At 40.7% G+C, this 18,929-nt stretch overlaps 1 protein-coding gene across 2 annotated transcripts in view; it reads right to left on the bottom strand.

Annotated features, from left to right (window-relative positions):
• The window catches only part of ncalda (neurocalcin delta a), a 73,910-nt gene that overhangs the window by 28,753 nt on the left and 26,228 nt on the right, over positions 1–18,929 (bottom strand). Inside the window, exon 1 of one of the 2 annotated variants that reach the window (XM_069655577.1) lies at positions 6,547–6,841. The exons of the other annotated variant lie outside the window; for it this stretch is intronic. The gene's annotated coding sequence lies outside the window, so the exon portion shown is untranslated. Of the gene's footprint in view, positions 1–6,546; positions 6,842–18,929 lie in introns of those variants that run through there. 2 annotated transcript variants of the gene reach the window in all.

An 18,929-nucleotide genomic window follows, 5' to 3' on the forward strand; every position in this document is an offset into this window, starting at 1 on the left:
CAATAATGAAATATGTATGTGGTAACTTTCCTCGGCTGTAAAATCCTTCCTCAAAGATGTCATAGACTCATGGATGTCTTACGTAAACTGGACTGCATCTTATTTTAAGTTGTCACTGGTGCCTGCTGTAACAGGCCAAACCAAAGCATGTATGAATACCCGCCAAGCAGCCTTTAATAATTACCAGTCATTTTGAAAAGACCAGCTCAAATGCTGTTTCACTGAACATCACAAACATAATGTTAGAATCAAATTAAAACATGAATAATCTGGCAGTGGTTAAATATCTGTTTGCTATAATCATCAGTTTCTTTTTATCTGTGTAGCAGTGTGTTAGAAAGAAAAGACCACATACACATAAAAAATAATTAAATCACTGCAATTTTGTATACCACGCCCAACTGTCCAATTTTAAATGTCCACCTGCATTATCATAATGGGGGGAAACAGTTATCAAGTGTCTGGCCACAGTCACAGTTTTTCTGGCACTGTGGCAAAAACATGCAGTGGCAGTTCCATTCCTGGCTCGATGCTTCAGAGTGTTACAAAATAATTCCCAAAAAGGACTAACACAAATACAATGAAGCAGCTAACCACACTGTCAACTGAACTGAGATCCTCTGAAACCAGAGAGAGAAATACCGTTATTTAAATCACAGAACCACATGTTAATAACTTAACTACATTGTTAGTCACTTTACATTGTTATTCACTCTAATAATAATCTATTAATTTACAAACTTTAGGTGTGGTTTAATGAAACTCATGCAACAGAGAAGTCCTCAGTAATGGCAGCAAGGGAGTTCCCCTGTTGCAGTGTGACGTATAACCAATGACTAGACTCTGGAAATGGACAGCTGCTCACAGAAAAAGAAACTCCTTCTTTTGTCTCTTGTGTGAATTCCTCTGTCACTCTAAAAATAGAATTTCTGGTTCCCATAGTTCCCGTTAACCAATGCATGGGAGCCTATAGGCCAAGGTTATCCTTTAAATCCCGTCACTGTGTCTTCCCATGTGGGAACCTTTAGCTTGGGGCAATCTCTCAGTGCATTCTGCACTCCATTGGGGCCGGATTTCAGTTGAATGACCTATGACCCGTTCATTAAAGAAGCCTATTGGAGAAAGACAAAAGCATTGGCTGACCAGCTGTCCCTCTGAACTACCACAAATGTGTCTGTCTACATGCTCTGACTAAACTTGTACGTTACAATGATGGAAGACACAAATGAAATCAGATCATAATGTCTGATGATTCCATGACACATCTTTTTAGTGTGGTGGTGACTTCCAATGAGTAACTATTATCTGAGAAGTGTAATGTGCTCAGTGTCACTAACCCCCTTCTTTTTGTTCTGATCTTTAAAGTGCGAGCGGATTAAGGAGTGAAAGATGTCACGGCCATCTAAACACAGTAACTACAGCGACATCTCCACACTTTGGTCAAATGTGTTTCTCATCACCTGCTTCTTCAGGTAAGTTTAAAATGTACCCTGTAGAAAGACAATTTGATTTAAGAGTAACATACTCTATTTTAACAGACTGCCATTACCACTCTTGAAAATGTCACGTACAACTGTACAGGAGCTCTCATAGAGTTTGTCACCCCGTATGTCAAGTACCTTTTGTGTAACTGAGACATCCAAGTCGCACAGTGAAGTTTGTGTTCCCCAATTTAGACTAACATTAATGCTGCTCCTCCTGAGTGGGAGTTTATGTGAGAGAGGCCACATTTTCCACTTTAAATTAAATCCATGCTACACAATTTTTTTAATTATACAACGAAACTTCATTAAACAAATTATGTGGTGCATTTACAACAAGTACTGCTGTCAAACATTGTTTTACTGAGCAGGTGCTGTTAGGGATCACGTGCTCGCCGGTCCACATTTCTGTTAACTGCTGAATGAGTGCAGAAAAAAAAGCCCACTTCATTTTACAATGAAAACTTGACAGACTACTTTGAAGTAAAGGTTAATCCATTGCTCAGACCATCACACATACACTGAACATAAGGCTTTCCCTAGAGCCTATAATAACTCACCATTATTCAATCTCACTATCCATCATCTGACAACGATTGAGCCTTTGAAGTCGACCAGCAATATTTGGGGCCTCCAGTGTAACCAGCACATACCCGAGTAATTGACTATGGGTATCTGGACCAAGTCTTCCTCTTCCTTTAAGTGGTAATTGTTTACAATCGAAGACATAAGAAGCAGGAATGGAGTTGGAAGTTAAAAGACGACATCTTTAAGCGGATTGTTAATAAATTGACATCACATGTATAGCTGGTCAGTTCCAGGATTGCATTTCTGCCAAGGTGTTCCACCTCTTTTGTTCTCCACACGAACAGTTTTCCTGCATACAACCAGCTCAGACATGACTGTTGATAACAATAATCAGATTACAAATGGAAACAAGAAAACTTCAGACAGCAAAACTCTTGTCCCTTGCCAGCTGATTCTGCATATATATAGAGATTAAACACTATCCAACACTTATCACTGTACATGGAATGTCAGTAGTTTCCATCTCTTTCTCTGACTAATAACAGTAACATACATCAAAAACAGAGTCCTGCGGCCTTTAATTCAGTCAACCAGTTTTCAAAATACTCTACCAGTTTGAGCATCCATTATTTTGCACCTGATAGAAGACTGAGAGGAGTGCAGACAGAAAAACATCCAGCTGCCTCCCGAAGTCTTCTCATTTATCTCTAAGTGTCTTTCTCACTAGATCTCTTTCCTTCCATTTCTCTCAGTTTCTGTCCTCATCTCTGGCTCTGGTCATAAATCAACAGTTATATAAACTGCCTTCAAGTTAGTTTCCATCACTGTTACATGAGACTCCCTTAAGTACAAAACAGGATGTTTCAGAAGCCTGGTTCATGCAGTTCAGCTAAGATTGTGCATAGCATCATGAAACTACTTCGCTTTCTCCAGGTTTTTTAAATGGATGTGGGCATAAACACATAAAACATCTCTGTGTATGTGTGGGCTCAATAGGAGGGAGTAAAGTCACCTTTTCCATGATGTAACTATCTCAAATCAATTTAGACTTTTATTTAAAACATAATGCAACACTGCATCTCCATGTGTTTCACACTAAAACACACACACACTCAGTGTTAGGCATGCAGGAAACTGACACTCTTCCATCACCTGCAACCACACAGACACACATTGCATGCTCACAAACTCACACATCTGAAACCAGGTGGTGTGATGGTAAAAACTGTAGAGCAGATACAAAACATTTGCCCTTCCAGTCGAGGCAGACGGCTGTTTACCATGAGTTCTGCTCGAGGTTTCTGCCTGTTTAAAAGGAAGTTTTTCTGCCACTGTTGCCAAATGTTGCGAAGTGCTGTTCATGTTGGATTCATATCGTGCCTCTCTAAATAATATAACAAAGACAGGGGTCGACAATGAGTTTTTTTTCGCTGATAATGGGAATACACACACTTATTGCCACCTCACGCAGCTGCCCATCTGCTTTGGTCAGTTCACTCTGTGCTCTCATTTAAAGCTGCACTCTGTGATATCAGACGGACTTTTCCTGTTGTTCTATGTGTGGGAAACACTGTTATTGTTGTTGAGTGGCTCATCTGTGTTGGGGGAAGTCAATCTCCCTCGCGTGTGCATGAAAACTAAAACGTGTGTGTTTATACTAGTCTGCGGTAGCTTGCTAACGTCAATTAGCGTGTTCTAGAATGACAGCTGATCTGTCGCGAGTGCAGCGAGTAGCGTGTAACATGTCGTTGACAGCAGCAGCCGAAGTGCCTGCAGTGATGCTGACATCGGACGGAGATTACCGCAGGGTTCTGTGTAAAAAGTAATTCGTCCCGTTCATCAGAACTGTGAATCTCGGGAGGGCTACTATATTGTCTACATTGTGGGCTTATAGATCCTACTGGCACACCGGGCCAGTTCAATAGGTAATCTACTGGCAGTGCTTATGTCGAGCCCTGAAAGAGTACGGTCTGGACCTGCTTTATTTGAATTCAACCCTGTTTTCTGGATATGTGTCAAACAATCAATGCATTGTTGTCAAGGGTATTGCTAGCTTATGAGTCATTGCGATGCATTCTGACAGAACCTGTCAGTATGCTAACAGCAATGACCGACTCTGCTGACGTTTAGCTGTCACACCAAAGAGAAAGTCTGTCTTTAGGCTTAGGCTTTAGGAAGAGGAGGATTTACAGGGAGAAACACACATGACAGGGAAGAAGACTCTGAAAACAGTTTCAGTATGAAGCTTTCATAATTCAAGAAACAATATTATGAAACTGTACTCTTTAGCTAGTACAGCGCACACACACACACCCATACACACACACATGCAGGCACACACGCGTCAAAAGAATAGTTCACTACTGCAGGATGTCAGATAAAGCTACTGGCCGTATGCTAGAGGTGTGTGTGACAGTGGCTCTCTCTTCAGGGTAAATGCCTGCCAACAAACCCGGCTTACACTGGCACAACATAAAAATAGCATTAAGACCAAGGACAGCCATCACATTAATTCTTTATCTCTTGACCCAAAATTGCCTCTTGTGGTTTTCCTGCAGCTCTTCTCACAAGTAGACTGTTCTGAACGATGAAGCCTGTAGAACGTTTGGAATCACTTATCACAAAAAAAAACACAGTAGGAAGACCAATATTCAATAATACTCAAAGAAAGGCTCTATAATTCTCTGTGAAGACTAAATGTCCTGATGATCATCAACACCTATAAGTCTACCATACATCTATGGTATATTTGCCCGATCCAGGGATGCCCCCCAAAATCATCAGAGAGAGCAAAGCATGAACAGCATGGCAGGCTGTAAACTGTACAAACTGACTCTCAAAATGACCCATTGGTGTTCATTGTTTTAAGACACAGAATATTCACAGAGGGCTCTTCCTCTCCAAAACAAACAGACCCGGTGATTCAAATCAGTAACACTGAACACACTTGTCGACGGGGCTTCAGGGGCTGCGAGCTGAGCTTCTGCAGTCTTCAGCTCACTAACTGACATAAATCCCTCATCAGTGGAAATAGTATCCTAATACGAAGGTGACATGATGTGAAACACTGAGAAATGAGTCAGCTGGAAGTGTTTAAATGTCCAGCTCGCAGCCAGTGCTTATGGAAAACTTTGAAAAAAGTGCACCCTCCAGGTAAAACTTTGGTGTCACTAAATTGAAAAAACAGGAACTCCTGAAGCTACTGAAAAGCCAAACTCAGATTCAACTGAGAGCACAGCCCTAGCCAGGTCCTTATCAAACCTAAAGCTATTTACTGAGAGAAAATACTTGAGAACATGCTTGAAAAAAAACCCTGTAAATCCAAGTGCCCCTATGATACTAGTGTGGTAAAAAAAATAATGCCCACAATATTGGTGGAAAAACAATTATTGCTAACTTTTGACCAACTGTAGACTCTCAGTTATTGCCGTTAGTTACCTCAAAGCAGTTCATTTTGGAGGGGCTACTGATAATAGTATCAGTATCGGCCTGCTTGTCACTGCTTCATTACGTTTGAGACGGCAGGCACTACTAGGGAGGAAAAGAGAGTAAGAGATAAAGTCTCACAGTAGATGAGTAACAAAATCAAAGAGAGGAGGAGGAGAGACTGAGAAACTGTGAAGTATTGTGGGGAGATGCCTTTTGGATTAACCTTAGAATTACCATGACCTGGATGACTGAGAACCTTCACAGACATTGTAGGGAGAACCAAACCACTTGTTATGCACATTTCTCTTTCTTTCCACCCAATGTGGGCTAAATGTGGGATGCTTTTGTTAGAGGCACACAGCAAGGGGGATGGGTGGGGGCAAGGGGTTTTGGGTGGGTGGGGGGGTGGTTGGTCTCAAGATAGACACTTGTACATTTCTTGACAATCTAAAACTCCTTTGAAATGCCCTCATGTCACCCCCAAAATTGAAACAAAAAATCTTCTAACTGAATCCGAGTTTCATTTTTGCAATGCATACCTCTGAGGCTTTCCCATCCCTCTGAGGGGGGGCAGAGCAGCTGCAACCTGCCCCCCCTGCCCCTCACTCTCTGGCAGACAGAACCAGCAGCTCCAGCCCACACTACTGCCTCTAACATTAGCAACGCTTTGGGAGGAAAAGCCATGTGGAGCTGCCCATCACTTCCAGCTACAAACACATAATCAGCCCTGTAACAATCACACTCTCTTCCTCGCTCTTCTATCATGCACTCACTTCCTGCAGGTGGTGAAAACAGATCCGGCTGTTTGCTTGCAACTAGCCTTCGAGATCCAAGCCAGGGTACGGCTTTCCCCTGAAACCTCAAAGATCACACTACATTTGTGAACTTCTTAAAGTCTTTGAGGTAATCTAAGTATTTAAGGGCAACAAAAGGAGTTTCCAGATATACACAGAGCCTCATCCACCCTCAGTCAATTCATATAAGAGACAACTTCCCTTCTGTAAGTATGTGACTCACAATCATGAACTAAAAGCTCTAGCCTCTGGAAGCAACCACTAGCTGCTAAAACACACAATACACACATAAAGAGAAAACACAGGAAGCTTACCTCACTTTGTAGCGACGTACAAGCCGTTCAGCAGTCCATCACCCAGCACTTTCTCTCTAGACTAAGTTTGTGGAAGCAGCAGCAGCAGCAGAAGCAAAAGCAACAGGCGGGAATAAAGACGAGCACCAGAAAGAAACAGAGAGAGAGAGAGAGGGAGAGAGAGAGAGAGAGAAAGGGGGAAAGAACAGCAGAGAGGGGGGAGAATATACAGACTGAGCGACTGAGACAGAGCTAATAGTAACTGACAGACTCAGAGAGGCTCCTAGTCTGAGCAGGAGGTCTGTTAAAAGCCCACAAACTAATTCGTTCCTCTGCCTGCCTCCTCTCCAGCTTGACGTCAGCGTGGTCACATGACCTCACTCTGATGTGGAGGGGAAATGAAAGGGGAGGGGAGACAGAGCGAGAGGGAGAGAACGAGAAACAGAGACACTAAGAAGCCTGCGTTGCCAAGGTAACAGGCACACTGCACCGCAATGATTTCAATAGGTCATCTGACACACATACACATTCACATAGATTCTTACATACAGAGAAGCTGGTTAAGGACAAGCTCAGTGCTGCAGACAGACTACAAAGCATTAGAGTGAAGGAGGTAAAGAAAGTGAACACAAGGCTTCTAAATTCTTTTTCTTTCAGGTCTCTCAAATAAATGCAAGCGAAATAGAAACGTGCACCAGACTAATCACCCTCTTACAATTGTGCTTTGACTCATATGACCACAATATGCAGCATGTTCTGTTCTTCAGACATCAGAGGAGAGGACTTTAACCTGAAACATTTATGTTTTGGCTCAACATTTCAGCTTTATAAAATAATAGAATAAAGGTGGTCTCATTTAGTCCTTAGCTGTAAGTATAATAGAAAAAAGAAAAGTGTTGATTAGATTAAAAACAGGAAATAAGACAACAGAACCAGAACACATCTACAAAATATTTACACAAGGAAGCGAAAAAAGGTTGACTTTATAGTAACTGCGATCAACATTTGGTTCCAACTACAGAGGAGCTTTTGTTTATCAGAATTTAAACATGACTTCAGTAGTTAGACACAGCCTTTCTGTCGACGTTGTCCCTCTGAGCCAAAGAATTCTCATTTTCATTTGGACTCTTGTGATCAGTTCAACAGATGGCTAATAAAAGAACTACGTCTGTACAAAGGAGGAGTGTGGATAGGAAATGAAAAAGAAACTAAACAACTTTGATAACTTTAGGGAAGTGGGGAATACAACAGCTCCAGTTCCAGTTGAATTATTATTTCATTTATATAATAATACTGTGAGGTGAGCCCAAGAAGTCCCTTTAATAAAAGATCAGCTTTCAAGTGTAACACAATAATAATCAGCTGTGGAGGTATGGTTATGATTAAAACTTCATATTAGCAGAGGAGATCATAAATAGATGTATTGTTGGCACTGTCAGAATTGATGATTAACACCCTCACAGACTCTTTCAGGAAGCGGTGTTTGTTAAATGGATGTCAGAAACTTCTGGCCTCACACAATAAGACTTCAGCTCAAGCAGACCAGTCTATGCTGCCGGGGATCAGCATGCCAAGGCCTCCACCTTTGCCTGCCGCCCTGTTTGCAACGCACCCGACCCCTATGCCTATCCTTGCAGGTGGTGGGCCCACATGGCGCCTGAAGGCAAAGATTTCGATTTACCAGTCGATCTACGTTCCAACCCTCACCTATGGTCACGAGCTTTGGGTAGTGACCGAAAGAATGAGATCGCTGATACAAGTGGCGGAAATGAGTTTCCTTCTGAGGGTGTCTGGGCTCAGCCTTAGAGATAGGGTAAGGAGCTCAGAGATCCGGGGGGAGCTCGGAGTAGAGCCGCTACTCCTTCGCATCGAAAGAAGCCAGTTGAGGTGGTTCGGGCATCTGATTAGGATGCCTCCTGGGCACCTCACTTTAGAGGTTTTCCGGGCACGTCCAAATGGGAGGAGACCCTGGGGCAGACCCAGAGCTCGCTGGAGGGATTTTACATTCTGTCTGGCCTCGGAACTCCCAGTAGGAACTGGAAAAGATGGGTCACCTTGCTTAGCCTGCTGCAAACCGCGACCTGGCCGCGGATAAATGGAAGCTAATGGATGGATGGATGGAGCTCAAGCAGACCTGCAAGACTGCTGGGAATGAGTTATTTATTTATTATTTCATAGAAAAACTGAGCAATAGTTCAACATTTTTATAAGTGCACTTGCTAGTATTCTTGCCGGAATACTGAGCATGCAGCCAGTTAGCTAACCTTAAAGCTATAAAGAGTAAAGATATCCTGTAAAATTATGAATGTATAATCACGCTCAATCTTCCCTCATGAATCTCTTGCGTTGCGGTGTCTGTACATGCAGAGACTCGGTTGACGATGATTGAGCAAAGGTCTTCGTTGACCATGCCTAGTTGCAGAATAAACAAACAAAAACTCAGGAATTCATTCAGGATTTTCCAAATCCACTCAGGAGCTGCACCTTGTCCGTCACTTATAGCCTACATATGACATAGTCTCTCAGCTGTGTGTGTAAAGAAAAGTTTGAGGATGTACAGCTGAGACAGTGAACTAATGCTTTCAACAACAGATGCAATAGTGTTAAGGTACAGTAGTTAGCAGAACGTGTCCAGAAACGTTTTCACAGTAACTCACAAGCATTCCTCATTAGTAAGTTTGATAGGTAGTAAGCAGCTATGAGTCAGACTTCAGCAAAACGATCAGCCTACAGAAACCATTATCATCACTGCTTTTAAGCATATATTATTGTAATGGAGCACATTGTAAATACTGTTACTTGTGACCTTCTTTTTCAGGCCTTGAACTCAAACAATTTTCTGAAGCCTCCATAAATATCTATCTAAATAATTAAATTAATATTATAAACATGTGATGACTAGTCGACTTATGGCTTAACCTTCAGTCTGGTAAACTAGCAACTAGTAAATCTTAAAGGAGCTCCTTTTAGTTGTGCAGCTTGATTACTGTTTTTTTGTTGTTGTTCCTGTATAGGAGATATAAGATACATCTGTCAAGTTAGTGAATGTCTTGGTGCATGCATGTGTACATTTACATACAGAAATCCTCTATATTCAGAATTTTTACATTTTTTATTCTCATCTATTAAATTGTCTGTGCTGTGCATTGTGTCAGCATTATCTGGGGCAGGGCTTGAGTATCAGACAAAGAGTGAGGGTGTGCACTGTGGGAAGAAAAACTATTTCAAGCCCAACCAACTCCTTATCCCATCCTCCACTCAACCAAGCTGTGAGCATTAACAGCTCTGGGCTGAATAGCATCTGCTCGACTGTTGAATGGATCGCAGTGGGGCCCTGATTAGGGTGGGGTTGTGTGGAGGGTGGGGTGGGGTCAGCCAAGTAAAAACCCACCCCCCACTGCACCACTGTGAGTAAGGGTATGCATGGCTGAGAGAGGTACATAGACAGAGACACAGGATGAAACAGCACACAGGCCATGGAGAATCAACAGAGGAAAAGTAATTTAATAATAAATAATAAAGCCTGCAGCTTGGATAAATATGACTGCAAAGGTCCTGCTGAGGAGCGAAGCAGAGATGAGAGTACAGACATCAGGATCGAGCAGAGCACAAAAAAGAGACTCTGACGGTCAGGTGAATAATTCGGTTCAGGGATGAATTATTTAGATTTACGCCAGAGTCGTGGGATCACTGGGCTGACTGGTGATGCCTTAAGATGAAAACATGACTGTTCAGGATAAACTTTGGTGAAGCATTGTATTTCTCATGTGCTAGATTTTATTTTCAATATATTGTATTCCTGTATTTTCACTGCTTCACTTTATTTCTCATGTCAAAGACCCTCTTTTTTATTCAGGTAACTTTCATTTAAACACATATTGTTTAAGCACTGTTACGGGGAGGCTACTTCACTGTTACTCGTGCAAATATGACAATAAAGGACTTAACTGAATATAAACAAAGGCACTTATACTGTTGTGGGCTGTTAGGGAATGAAAAAGGGGAAATATCCTTTGATAAATAAACAACAGAAAAATGTATATCTACAGGAAACCCTTCGGTCACTGCGCTGCATATTTCACATTTCAAACATCACCTAATCCTGAAGAAAATGTGAGCATGACTGTCAGACTTTAAATTGAACAAAACCGGCCACAAAGATTTGGTTCTGTAGACCACCCTATCTGACCCTGGCCTTTTCACTGCAGTTAGACTCTCTCAAACTGTGCTTCTGTAGAGGCATGTAAGCAGCCTGTCTGTGTGTGTGTGTGTGTGTGTGTGTGTGTGTGTGTTTGTGTTAGGATGTTGGGTGGGTAACCAGCACTAGAGGGAATTCCTTCCTCCAGAAGACTCAGGAAGCAACAGCATGGGCGGAAGAGAAAACAACTTCTCTTTCCAAGGCAAACCCTTCAGAAGTTGTTCCTTTGGAAAAGGAAACACTCCCCGCACTGTGTAACTGTTTGAAACTTACATCTTAATGGCTCCATTATTGTCTGCAGAAAGGTTCTAAATTCAGACGAGGATAAAAACAATCGACATGAAACAATTCACAATTCTCACAAAGACTCACAATTCCTAAGTTGCATCTGTAACAAGCAAATTGTCATAAACGCAAACTAAAAATAAAGTTATTGTATGAGTTAAAGATGATATTTGGCTGAGAGCTCAAAGTTGGACCAGTATCAACAGAGGCATCGTGTTAATCTGAGCAGCTCAGTGGAGGTTTTAGATAACAACGGATTATAAATTGGATAATCTGCTGCCAGAAAGGAAAGACCCAGAACTTTTAACAGGGTTTAAGTGTCCCATTTAACTGACAAATCAGTGAGAGCACAGATGCCTCCACACACCCACACAGCGTTTTCCCTACATCAGATTATAGTGGATAGTAATGGTATCAATGTTTCATTATTATTCTGAGTGAATTTGAAGCATTTGAGAGAACAGTTATAAAAGGTCAAGCTCTGTGACGTGGTTGGGATCAAATATTGTTTAATCATTGTCATAACATGCATCTCAAAATCTCTACAACTGTGCTACGACATGATCCTCACCTCAGCCCCTATAGTACCAGCTGTTGATGATGCCTTCAATGCAAGATACCTTGCAGGGTCTTATGTGTTTTACTAGATAGGTTAGCTGGGTTAGCATTACGACTAGCAGGCCGCTATGGAAGCATTTTCATTCTCCATACCTCAGACTTTCACTGGTTCACTGAACTTCCTGCCATTGGCAACAAACTGTCCTAACAGCATGCAAGAGTCATACTATCAAGTCACACTCAGTGAAGACTCTGTGACAGCAGCCCTTCTGAGTGCAGTGGCTTGTGCCTTCCCCTCCATGTTTATTATCTACATGGTTTGCTGCTTCCTGTTTGATGCTGACGCGAGCATACATATTTGTTATTGACATTGTTCACATCGTTGTTCTTCACTATTTGCCTGAACCAAAGGTAAAAACTCACAACACTATAGAAACAAGTTTGATTACTTATGAACTACGGCTGCAACTAAGGATTATTTTTTATTTGGATTAACATTTGGATTATTTCTATGATTTATGATTATTGCTAAATGGTAAATGGACTGTACTAATATAGCGCCTTTCTAGTCTTCCGACCACTCAAAGCTGCTTTTACACAACGTCATTCACCCATTCACACACTCATTCACACACTGATGGCAAAGGCCTAAGTGCCAATCTCCAATCACGATTGATCAATTATCAAAATATTTGGCACACATTTTTTACAATAAATATATTTTATCTTATAAATCTTCTTATAGTTTCAAATTTTATTGTAAAATTCTGGTTTGAAGGTTAACAAGTGCAGATTAAGATGGCTGATGCAACACTTGCTCCACCCTCAAGAGGAACTGCTTGGACCATAAAGGTTTTCTGTCAACACAGGTTACAGCACATGGTGACTACAGTGATATTTGAATGTGGTGTTGAGCTATCATAAGCGGAGCCTTTCAACACATGGAACCAGCAGAAACCTGGCTGGATGACAGGGAAGTGAATTCATCTCCCACACACCATATGGTTATGACATAACAATGCACTGTCCTTAGAGCAGAGGGAGAGAGTCGGAAAAGGACATCCACATACATCCGCACCACCACCACACATGTAAATGTACAGCCATGTATAAACTTAAGGCACTGACTGTAAAACAGTCCAATGGGTTAATTCACAACTCACAGAAATGAGTAGACAAGATTGTTAAAAAACGAATCTCCCCCTTTTGCGTTGTGTAACTGCAAAACATGAGGTAGGCGAGCCAATACACCTCGCTGAACAGGCTAATCCAATGCACCACACTGCTTGCCAAAACATATGACGAAAGCGTCTTACTGTAAAGGTCTGTGTTGTTGTGTAATGAAACAGATTATGGTAATGAAACTTAAAAGATGAGCAATCGTTTATGACAGGAAGAAAAATCAGTGAACATTTGGGTTTTTAATTAGATCATTCTGAAGTAGCTGCAAATATAAAGTAATGAACTGAATCCTAATTATGGGTGGTTTGAAAATAAAAACAAACAGTGTTCTGTAAATCACAAAACATTCCCTTCATCTGGTGCTGTTTTATAAAGACTGTAAATTGAGTAAAATTAAGGATATAGTCCATGAGCCAGATGCCCAGAATTTGGCTGTCGTGCCAATTTGGAGGGACATTGACTCATAGTGTTTTTTTATAAACGTCTATGTCCCTAGTGATGGAAAATGTATGCTCCCTCCATCACTACAATTCTTTCAAGTTTTTTTGTTTTGCCATTTTTCACATAGAGCCAGTATATAAGAGGGTAACCTACACAGAATATCACGAAGTCAAGGCAAGAAAATTTAGTCCGTGGTTAACTTTTTGGTTTTTATATTGTATTATATCATATTTATGTTACACCAATTTTTTACTCTGTTTAAACATTTCATGTTGGTTTGCAGTACTTGAATTGTCTTCGTCATCATTGTTATCGTTGTCTAGATTCACATCCTGCGCTATGTCCTCATCCTCTTGGGGCTGGTTTTCACAGCTCTTCAGTCTGCACATCAGTACTCTTAAGGCCATTTGCCAAGCAGACACATGTGGGTGCCTCACATTTACAACGGTACAATGTCACAGTTTTATTTAGCAGCCGCTTTTGTCCAAAGTGACGTACATCTGAGAGTTAATACAACACAAGCAACTATCAAGACAGGAGGGAACAAAGTCAGTAAGTGCCAACAAACAGCTTCAAGTGTGATCGGACACTGGTGCTGACAGGAAGTGCACGGAGGCAATGCACAGGGCGTCAAGTAGTATGTTTTTTTTGTATATACGTATCAACAATATCAACAAGGTCAATATCATCGTCATCATGAATATCCTTATCAACATCAACAACATCCTCGACGTCATCATCATCAGTAGCATCATTATCATCAATATCATCAATATCATGAAGTGCTTTTTCTTAAAGGTGAAAGGGACTCTGCGGACCGAATTGAGTTTGGTAGCTCGTTCCACCACCTGGGGACCACAGAGGAGAAGAGTCTACTTAGCAACTTTGGGCCTTGTTGTGATGGGAGTACCAGGCGCCTTTCATGCAATAGAAAGCCATTGCTGCAATGCCAACATACATTTTCCAACACTAGGGACATAGACCCATATACAAATCAATATGAGACATGGTCCCTCCAAATTAGAACAACTGTGCTCATGGACTAATATTTCTTTTTAACTTCTTGCCCAATGTTTCATGAATTACATTGTTTGTTCCAAATCCAGCCGTACCATTTTTACCACAGTGAATAAGGTGAAGAAATTCATCTTCTGTACACAAATTGTTATCAGTTAAATCAGTGAAATATAGATGATCTTTGATGGTACACTGAGATTATGTAACAGAATGAGGAGATGATTTGAGAAGGGATGGATGCCTCACTGAGAGAGAGGAGGTGAAGTACAGCATACACACTACCAAACACACTTATCACACTTTTTTTTCTTCTTTGTCTTTTTCTTGCTGCCTACTACTTTTTTGTTTTTTTAATTCTGAAATCCCACACTAACATTATAAAACCTTACACAACTTGCTTTGGCAAAACTGAACTTAATTACTTAAATGAATTATGATGCAAAAAAAACATAAAAAATACATTTGGATTTAGAAAGGAAGAGGGAGACATACTGTGGTCCTTCGTCCTCCTCTATCTCTCTCCCCGTACTTTCCTTCTGTCCCCGATCTTTGACCTTCCTGGCTTTACAAACTGCTATTATATTATATATTAGGGCAACACGATTGTGGCCAAAATGCTAATCATGATTATTTTGATCAGTATTGAGATCACGATTATTGATCACACTTTGTTTTTTATGTGGTTTCACATTTAAATAAACTGAGCAACGCCTCCAGTTCCATTTTGTGCTGCATTGTGGTTCATGTACAAATTTTGCTTCAAACTAAGACTTAACTGGGTTCTAAATTTGGTGCATCATGGGTAATTTTAGTGTATCTCTGGTGTTGGGTGGATAGGGTATTGCGCTGTACAGCGTCTCTGTTATGGATGTCTGACTTGACGCTGGACAAGGACTGGGAGTAGTGACATTCTTCCTCATGGCCTTCAAACACTTATGCTGCACTTTGTGCTGTTTTTTCAGGTGGCTGAACAAGTTAGTTGTGTTGCTTTGTGGCGACACAGGTTTCATGCACTCTTTGCATATTATTTTTCACTTCATCATCACTTTCCCTAAACCCGAAATACCTCTGAACAACTGATGACGAGCCGTTTGGGGGGGATTGATCAGCTGAGGCTTTCTGGCAGATGGAAAAGTAAAGTACCAGTGAAAAAAGGCAAAATACCTTTGTTTTATTATTTCAGTTATTTATTTAAGCTTTAGAAATATGATGGTTTGGAAAGAAATCTCATCTAAACTTTACTTGAACTGGTGCATTAACAACTTTCTATTATAAATGAATTCACTCATTCCATCTGCACCATTAATAATCAAGGAACAGTCGTAATAAAGAAAGTAACTCGGCAACCACTGACAGAGCCTACAGCCATATTGGCTTATTGAGGTAGGCCAACATAATATGAGGAAAACCTATGATGTGCAATAACATTGCTTATTGCAATGACTGTTGACTTGAGATCAATTAACAAATATGGAAGAGTAAATATTATCTATCATTTACTGTTCCTATGTTGTTCTGCTGTTTGCATGGTTTACACAGTAACCGTGTTGGAAAAGTGTTGTCTCTCCTGAATCCAAAATAATTCCAATTAGCATAAATTATTTTCTTTTTCACCACAATGTCCTTGTCGACCATATTTTCCTTGCTCTTGTCCTTAAAAATGTGCATTGATTTGATTGGCAGACAAAAGGCGGCACAAATTCAGCCAAATACCAAAAACAGAGCTCACAATTTAAGCAAATACTGCACAATGAATGAAGACTGTCTGGACGTAGAGACAGCTCCTTGTAATCTATCATACCCTTGTTGGTAGTCTCACTGGCTTTACGCCACTCAGAATTTGTTAGCTAAATCAGATTGGGCTGTATAATAAGAAGCTTCAACTATTAGTCCCTTTTTTTGTTTTAGTCCAGCATGGCGCCAACCCCTTCTATCACCCTATGAGTCTTCTGTTTTTTCTGTAAGACGCACATTTATTTGTTTTACATAAGTGCAGGCTGTTGGCCAGACATTAAAACATCCAGCCTAAAAGCGTCTTAGTTATTTAAGCTACATTTCTGTTTGTTTTGTTTCATCAGTATATTTTTGAAGGATTTTAGACGGCTAGTGAGCTAGAGCTAGCAGCAGCTCGGCTTGCAGGCCCCAAAGCCCTACAGGGAGGAGCAATGGAGCAACACTGTGGAGCTGCTTTTTTCTGTGTTTCTTAATGTTTTTTGAGAAATGAGTCTATTTGTTTTTTAGGGTAGGAGACCTCTGTGGATAATTCAACTCTGGTAAAATTGCTAAACACTGAAGGAATCCTCACTTAGAAACAGGCTGTGCCCCCTAGAAATGAGATTGTTGCAGCTCCTCTTGCAGCCTGTCCTGAGGTCCTGAGACTAATGAACACCTAACTTGAACTTCTTAATTCATTGTTTCACTGGTTCTCATCTTTTGGTGCAATTGTCTTGGAGAGGAGGAGATCTCTTTGGATAATTTGGCTGCTGGTAAAAATCTGGCAAACGATGAATACTGAAGGGTCATAATATAAATGTTCATGTGTACACAGATGCAGCCTAAGACAATAACAGTGCAGAGGTCTGACTGACAAATGTGAGTCGACTCTGGATCCCTCCACTCATTTATTTTCAGTAACTGTATCAGATTACAAATACATTTTTGGTTCATTTATTATGTAACACTGTTACATGTTCTTCCCTAACACTGACTGCTTATGACTCAAATAACCTTTGATGTTTCTGCATTTCCCCTTAATCCGGACTGGTGAGAAGCAAATTATTTAAGGACTCTATTATTTAATCCCATTTATAGCTGGGGAGGTGGGATGTGAAGAAACAGGAAATTGGGAGTGAAAGTGTCTCAAGAGTTACTCAACAAGATTACAACCCACTCCATCCTTGGTGATTCGAGAGCTATAAACAGATGCCAGAAGAAGGGATGGATGACCAACCTCTCCCATCCATTGTTCTTCATGGCAGACAGCAGGCTCAATGCATGGAGAGGATTAACCAGAGCCCGCTGCCTCAGTGTCTCTCTTATCAGAAAGCAGCAGGTTGGGAGTCAGGAGCAAGAAAAAGACTCATCACCACCTCCCAGATGAGTCACTCTGGTCCTCTGTTCACTATTACTGACATACACATGCACACACACACCACACACACAATGAATACATATATACAGACCCAGCATACATGCACACACACACACTCCCACATATGCATCAATAATATTCATACAGAAATAGAGCTGTTGTCTCTACATATTGATGACTTTCTAGTAAACTGGCGTGGAGGGGATAGACAGATGCAGTTCGCCTATCAAATATAAGACACAAGTAGGTTCATCGTGTGAGCTCACAGCAGCTATGACGCTTGTTTTTGTTGACCGAGCACTTCCGGTGAGTCACAGTTTTTTTTCCATCATTAAGTATCTGCTTATGTTTTTGGATCTAAATCTGTTGGAGGGTACAACTGGCTTGATAATCACCTTATTGCATTTAGATTTTAACAATAAGTGAATTAATTGATTAGTTTATTCATAGTGTAAACATTTAATAACTTGATAATTGAATCATCATTTTTAGTATGTTGGGAACTTTATCAAGATACTTGATACTATGATGCTGCCACAGGGTCTCAAATGCGTACTAAAGGAATTGGACAGGATATCAATCTGATCTGGCAACATGAAGGATGTTCAAATGCTCTTGATTGTGTTCTGAGGCTACTGAGAAGCCAAGGAATCTCTTAACATAGAGACACCACTGGATTGGAAACCTGTTAATGATTATTTTCTTATTCACCGTTTAAATTAGTGGATGTCTTTTTAATAAAAACTATAATAAACTTTATGTATTCATTTCAATGTTTATTTCTTGGCCTGTTATGTTTACTTTGATCTGTAAATGATGATAATGTTATATTCTCTGACAGGTGAATCTGTTGCTTTTCAGCAATGAGCACATTTAAATTCTCTGTGCGTCTGATAGGAACTATTTTCATCTGTGATATTTACCCTGTAACATTTAGACAAATTACCTTTACACTTGATAAGACAGCCTATTTGTTACCTGGAATATTAAATAATACATTTTCAAACATCATATTATTTAATTAAGATTTTCTCGTCATTTAAATCTAAATCTCACCGGCCACTTTTACTGCTACTAACCCCTGGGCTCACAGCATTAAAGGCTGCTAGAGAAAGTGTGATGATCCACACAAACAAAGCCTTTGTTACATGGTGGCTCTGCAAAACAACGAGGCAGCAGGATAGGGGTCATGCTTCTAATAAGCACCCAAATATTCTTAAGTTAAAAAAACATTGTTGTGTTTGTATGCCTCCACCGGCATTCCAGTAAGGCTGCAGTTTACATCCACCCACGGTGTCTCCACAGAGAGAGATAGTCCTCTGATCAATCGTGAATGGTTCTTTGGAAAGACAAATAAAAAACATATCACCAAATTACAATCAGTTCATCTCCAAATGGAAAGTTGTGCCAAATTTTAAGATATTGCCTTAAATTCACACTCACATTCACACACTGGGCAAAGGCCTAAGTGCCAATCTCCAATCAATATCTATACTCATACCCAAAGGCATAGCCATTGGGAGCAATTTGGGGTTCGGTGTCTCACCCAAGGAAACTTCGACATGTGACTGTAGCAGTCAGGGATTCGAACCCCCAACCTTCCAATTGAGAGACGACCGACTCTGAGCCACA

Source organism: Semicossyphus pulcher, unplaced genomic scaffold (genome assembly GCF_022749685.1).
Source record: "Semicossyphus pulcher isolate SPU_LCO1_2020_fin unplaced genomic scaffold, fSemPul1.0.p SCAF_9, whole genome shotgun sequence".
Lineage (NCBI taxonomy): Eukaryota > Metazoa > Chordata > Actinopteri > Labriformes > Labridae > Semicossyphus > Semicossyphus pulcher.